Consider the following 6,046-nt stretch of genomic DNA (forward strand, 5'->3'; position numbering starts at 1 on the left):
GTGGGACAGTGGGATTAGTTTGAGATTGATAGAGGGTTATGGGGAGAGAGTGGGACAGTGGGATTAGTTTGGGGATAGATACAGGTCCATGGGGAGAGAGTCGGGCAGTGGGATTAGTTTGGGGATAGACACAGGTCCATGGGGAGAGAGTCGGGCAGTGGGATTAGTTTGTGGATAGATACAGGTCCATGGGGAGAGAGTGGGGCAGTGGGATTGGTTTGAGATTGATACAGGGCTATTGGTGAGAGTTGGGCACTGGGATTAGTTTGCGATTAATACAGGGCTATGGGATAGAGTGGGACAGTGGGATTAGTTTTGGATTGATACTGGGCTATGGGAGAGAGTGGGACAGTGGGATTAGTTTGGGATTCATACTGGGCTATGGGGAGAGAGTGGGACAGTGGGATTAGTTGGGGATTGATATAGGGCTATGGGGAGAGAGTGGGAGGGTGGGATAAATTTGGGATTGACACAGGGCTATGGGGAGAGAGTCGGACAGTCGGATAAATTTCGGATTGATAGAGGTGTATGGGGAGAGCGTGGGGCAGTGGTATTATTTTGGCGATTGATAAAGGGCTAAGGGAAGAGATTGGTATTCTGGGATTAGTTTGGGGATAGATACAGGTCCATGGGGAGAGATTGGGACAGTGGGATTAGTTTGCGGATTGTTAGAGGGCTATGGGGAGAGAGTGGGACAGTGGAATTAATTTGGGGATAGATACAGGTCCATGGGGAGAGAGTGGGGCAGTGGGATTAGTTTGGGGATTGATACAGTTCAATGGGGAGAGAGTGGGAGAGTGGGATTAGTTGGGGATTGATACAGGGCTATGGGGAGAGAGTGGGAGGGTGGGATAAATTTGGGATTGATACAGATTCATTGGGAGAGAGCGGGAGAGTGGGATTAAATAGAGAGTGATATAGGTCCATGGGGAGAGAGTGGGGCAGTGGGATTAGTTTGGGGATTGATACAGGTCAGTGGGGAGAGAGAGGGACAGTGGGATTAGTTTGGGGATTGATACAGGGCAATTTGGAGAGAGTGGGGCAGTGGGGTTAGTTTGGGATTGATACAGATTCATTGGGAGAGAGCGGGAGAGTGGGATTAAATAGAGAGTGATATAGGGCTATGGGGAGAGAGTGGGGAAGTGGGATTAGTTTGGGATTGATTCAGGGCTATGGGGAAAGAGCGGGACAGTGGGATTGGTTTGGGAATGATACAAGGCTATGGGGGGAGAGTGCGGAAGTGGGATTAGTTTGGGATTAATACCAGGCTATAGATGAGAGTGCGACAGTGGGATTAGTTTGGGGATTGATACAGGGCTATGGGAGACAGTGGGGCAGTGGGATTAGTTTCGGATTGATACTGGGTTTGGGAGAGAGTGGGACAGTGGGATTAGTTTGGGATTGATACTGGGCTATGGGAGAGAGTGGGACAGTGGGCATAGTTTGGGGTTTGATACAGGGCTTTTGGGGGAAAATGGGGCAGTGGGATTAGTTTGGGATTGATACAGAGCTATGTGGAGAGTGCGAGGCAGTGGGGTGATTTTGGGATTGATACAGGGCTATGGGGAGAGAGCGGGTCAGGTGGATAATTTTGGGATTGATACAGAGGTAGGGGTACAGAGTGGGACAGTGAGATTAGTTTGGGATTGATACAGGTCTATGGGGAGAGAGTGGGACAGTGGGATTAGTTTGGGGATTGATACAGGGCTATGGGGAGAAAGTTGGGCAGTGGGATTAGTTTGCGGATTGATACAGGTCTATGGGGAGAGAGTGGGGCAGTGGGATTAGTTTGCGGATTGAAACAGGGCTATGGGGAGAAAGTGAGACTGTGGGATTAGTTTGGGATTGATACAGGGTTATGGGGAGAGAGTGGGAGTGTGGGATAAATTTGGGCTTGACACAGGGCTATGGGGAGAGATACGGACATTGGGATAAATTTCGGATTGATAGAGGTGTATGGGAAAGAGTGGGGCAGTGGTATTAGTTTGGCGATTGATAAAGGGCTAAGGGAAGAGATTGATATTCTGGGATTAGTTTGGGGATAGATACAGGTCCATGGGGAGAGAGTGGGGCAGTGGGATTAGTTTGGGTATTGATACAGGTCAATGGAGAGAGATTGGGACAGTAGGATTATTTAGGGGATTGATACAGGGCAATGGGGAGAGAGTGGGGTAGAGAAATGACTTTGGGATTGATACAGATTCATGTGGAGAGAGCGGGAGTGTGGGATTAGATTGAGATTGATACAGGGCTATGGGAGAGAGCGGGGCAGTGGGATTAGTTTGGGATTGATACTGGGCTATGGGAGAGAGTGGGACAGTGGGATTATTTTGGGATTGACAGAAGGTTATGGGATAGAGTGGGACAGTGGGATTAGTTTGGGTATTGATACAGGGCTTTGGGGAGAGAGTGGGGCAGTGGGATTAGTGTGGGATTGATACAGGGATTTTGGGGGAGAGTGGGACAGTGGGATTAGTTTGGGATTAATTCCAGTCTATGGATGAGAGTGGGACAGTGGGATTAGGTTGGGAATTGATACAAGGCTATGGGGAGAGAGTGGGACAGTGGGATTAGTTCGGGGATTGATACAGGGCTATGGGGACAGTGTGGGGCAGTCGCATTAGGTTGAGATTGAGACAGGGCTATGGGGAGAGAGTGGGGCTGTGGGATTGGTTTGAGATTGATACAGGGCTATGGGGAGAGAATGAGACAGTGGGATTAGTCTGGGGATTGATACAGGGCTATGGGGAGAGAGTGGGACTGTGGGATTAGTTTGGGGATTGATACAGGGCTATGGTGAGAGTGTGGGGCAGTGGGATTATTTGGGATTGATACTGGTGTACGGGCAGAAAGCGGGACATTGGGATTAGTTGGGGATTGATACAGGGCTATGGGGAGAGAGTGGGAGGGAGGGATAAGTTTGGGATTGACACAGGGCTATGGGGAGAGAATCGGACAGTCGGATAAATTTGGGATTGATAGAGGTGTATGGGGAGAGAGTGGGGCAGTGGTATTAGTTTGGTGATTGATAAAGGGCTAAGGGAAAAATTGGTATTCTGGGATTAGTTTGGGGATAGATACAGGTCCATGGGGAGAAAGTGGGACAATGGGATTCGATTGGGGATTGATACAGGGCTATGGGGAGAGAGTGGGACAGTGGGAATAGTTTGGGAAAGATAAAGGTCCATGGGGAGAGAGTAGGGCAGTGGGATTAGTTTGGGGATTGATACAGGGCTATGGGGAGAGAGTGGGACAGTGGGAATAGTTTGGGGAAAGATAAAGGTCCATGGGGAGAGAGTAGGGCAGTGGGATTAGTTTGGGGATTGATACAGGGTTATGGGGTGAGAGTGGGGCAGTGGCATTCGTTTGGGGATTGATACAGGGTTATGGGGTGAGAGTGGGACAGTGGGATTAGTTTGGGATTGATACAGGGCTATGGGAGAGAGTGGGACAGTGGGATTAGTTTGGGGATTGATACAGGGATATGGGGAGAGAGTGGGACAGTGGGATTAGTTTGGGATTGATACAGGGCTATGGGGAGGGAGTGGGGCAGTGGGATTAGTTTGGGATTGATTCAGGGCTATGGGGAGAGAGTGGGAAAGTGGGATTAGTTTTGGATTGATTCAGGGCTATGGAGAGAGTGGGGCATTGGGATTAATTTGGGATTGATACAGGGCTATGGGGAGAGAGTGGGACAGTGGGATTAGTTTGGGAGTGATACAGGGCTATGGAGAGAGTGGGGCATTGGGATTAGTTTGGGATTGATACAGGGCTATGGGGAGAGAGCGGGACAGTGGGATTAGTTTGGGATTGATACAGGGCTATGGGAGAGAGTGGGGTAGTGGGATTCGTTTGGGATTGATACAGAGCTATGGGAGAGAGTGGGGCAGTGGCATTCGTTTGGGGATTGATACAAGGTTCTGGGGTGAGAGTGGGACAGTGGGATTAGTTTGGGATTGATACAGGGCTATGGGAGAGAGTGGAACATTGGGATTAGTTTGGGGATTGATACAGGGCTTTTGGGGGAAAATGGGGTAGTGGGATTAGTTTGGGATTGATACAGGGCCCTGGGGAGAGAGTGGGAGGGTGGGTTAAATTTGGGATTGACACACGGCTATGGGGAGAGAGTCGGACAGTCGGATAAATTTGGGATTGATAGAGGTGTATGGGGAGTGAGTGGGGCAGTGGTATTAGTTTGGCGATTGATAAACGGCTAAGGGAAGAGATTGGTATTCTGGGATTAGTTTGGCGATAGATACATTACCATGGGGAGAGATTGGGACATTGGGATTAGTTTGCGGATTGATAGAGGGCTATGGGGAGAGAGTGGGACAGTGGGATGTGTTTGGGGATAGATACAGGTCCATGGGGAGAGAGTGGTGCAGTGGGATTAGTTTGGGATTGATACAGGGCAATGGGGAGAGAGTGGGGCAGTGGGATTAGTTTGTGGATTGATACAGGTCAATGGGGAGAGAGTGGGACAATGGGATTAATTTGGGGATTGATACAGGGCAATGGGGAGAGAGCGGGGCAGTGGGGTTAGTTTGGGATTTATACAGATTCATGGGGAGAGAGCGGGAGAGTGGGATTAAATTGAGATTGATACAGGGCTATGGGGAGAGAGTGTGGCAATGGGATTAGTTTGGGATTGATTCAGGGATATGGGGAAAGAGCGGGACAGTTGGATTGGTTTGGGAATGATACAGGGCTATGGTGGGGAGAGTGCTGAAGTGGGATTACTTTGGGATTAATACCAGGATATGGATAAGTGGGACAGTGGGATTAGTTTGAGATTGATACAGGGCTATAGGAGAGAGTGGGGCAGTGGGATTAGTTTGGGATTGATACTGGGCTATGGGAGAGAGTGGGACAGTGGGATTAGTTAGAGATTGACACAGGGCTATGGGGAAAGAGTGGGGCAGTGGGATTAGTTTGGCGATTGATACAGGGCTAAGGGGAGAGAGTGGGGCAGTGGGATTAGTTAGTGATTGATACAGGGTTATGGGGGGAGAGTGGGATAGTGGGATTATTTTGGGATTGATACAGGGCTATGGGAGAGAGCGGGACGTGGGATTAGTTTGGGGGTTGATACAGGGCTATGGGGAGAGAGCAGGTCAGTGGGATTATTTTGGTGAATGATACAGGGCTAAAGGGAGAGAGTGGGGAAGTGTGATTAGTTTGGGGATTGATACCAGGATATGGGGAGAGAGTGGGGCAGTGGGATTAGTCTGGGATTGATACAGGGCTATGGGAAGAGATGGGGCAGTGGGATTAGTTTGGGATTGATACAGGGTTATGGGGAGAAAGTGGGACTGTGGGATTGTTTTGGGATTGATACAGGGTTTAAGGAGATAGTGGGACAGTGGGATTAGTTTGGGGATTGATACAGGGCTATGGGGAGAGAGTGGGGGGGTGGGATTAGTTTGGGGATTGACACAGGGCTCGGGGAGTGAGCGGGACAGTGGGATTAGTTTGGGATTGACACAGGGCTATCGGTGGAGAACAGGGAACCCGATGAGATTGTTCCGGCATCTAACTCCGCCGACGCGCAACCCACATACCTGGAAGGCGGGATTTCTGCAGCCTGGTGCCTTCCCGAATGAAGTCCGAACCCTAAACGTGATCTGGGGGGTACCAGTTCTCCACACTCACGTCCCCTCCCCCTCAGCAGTTGACCACCGCGGGACCGAGGCAGGGGCTTGTGGTCAGGAGTCCAAAGCAAGACACCTGTGGGTCAGAATGGAAAGATCCCAGTTATACAGGCGATCCTCACCATCCCCTCCCCCACTGTCAACAGGCCCTCTCGGGTCCCACTGCCCATTACAGGGATACAGAGGCCGGCATCTCCCTCAGGGAACCATCCAACCTCCCGTCTGTCAACACTACACGGATCAAGGCAGGGAAAGGGCAGGAAAAAGGTAGGACGATGGAGGGAAGGAGTGAGACTGGGTGATGGAGGGAAGGAGAGGGACTGGGTGATGGAGGGAAGGAGAGAGAGGTTGGCAGGGAGAGGGCAGGAAAAGGGTAGGACGATGGAGGGAAGGAG

General features: G+C 50.5%; 1 protein-coding gene across 1 annotated transcript in view; it reads right to left on the reverse strand.

Annotated features, from left to right (window-relative positions):
• The window catches only part of LOC144675890 (uncharacterized), a 75,231-nt gene extending 69,509 nt beyond the window's left edge, over positions 1 to 5,722 (reverse strand). Inside the window, exon 1 of the mRNA XM_078536431.1 lies at positions 5,562 to 5,722. The gene's annotated coding sequence lies outside the window, so the exon portion shown is untranslated. The remainder of the gene's footprint in view (positions 1 to 5,561) is intronic.
• Between the last annotated feature and the right edge of the window lie 324 nt (positions 5,723 to 6,046).

This window comes from Cetorhinus maximus, unplaced genomic scaffold, assembly GCF_964194155.1.
Source record: "Cetorhinus maximus unplaced genomic scaffold, sCetMax3.hap1.1 HAP1_SCAFFOLD_1214, whole genome shotgun sequence".
In the NCBI taxonomy this organism is placed as follows: Eukaryota; Metazoa; Chordata; class Chondrichthyes; order Lamniformes; family Cetorhinidae; genus Cetorhinus; species Cetorhinus maximus.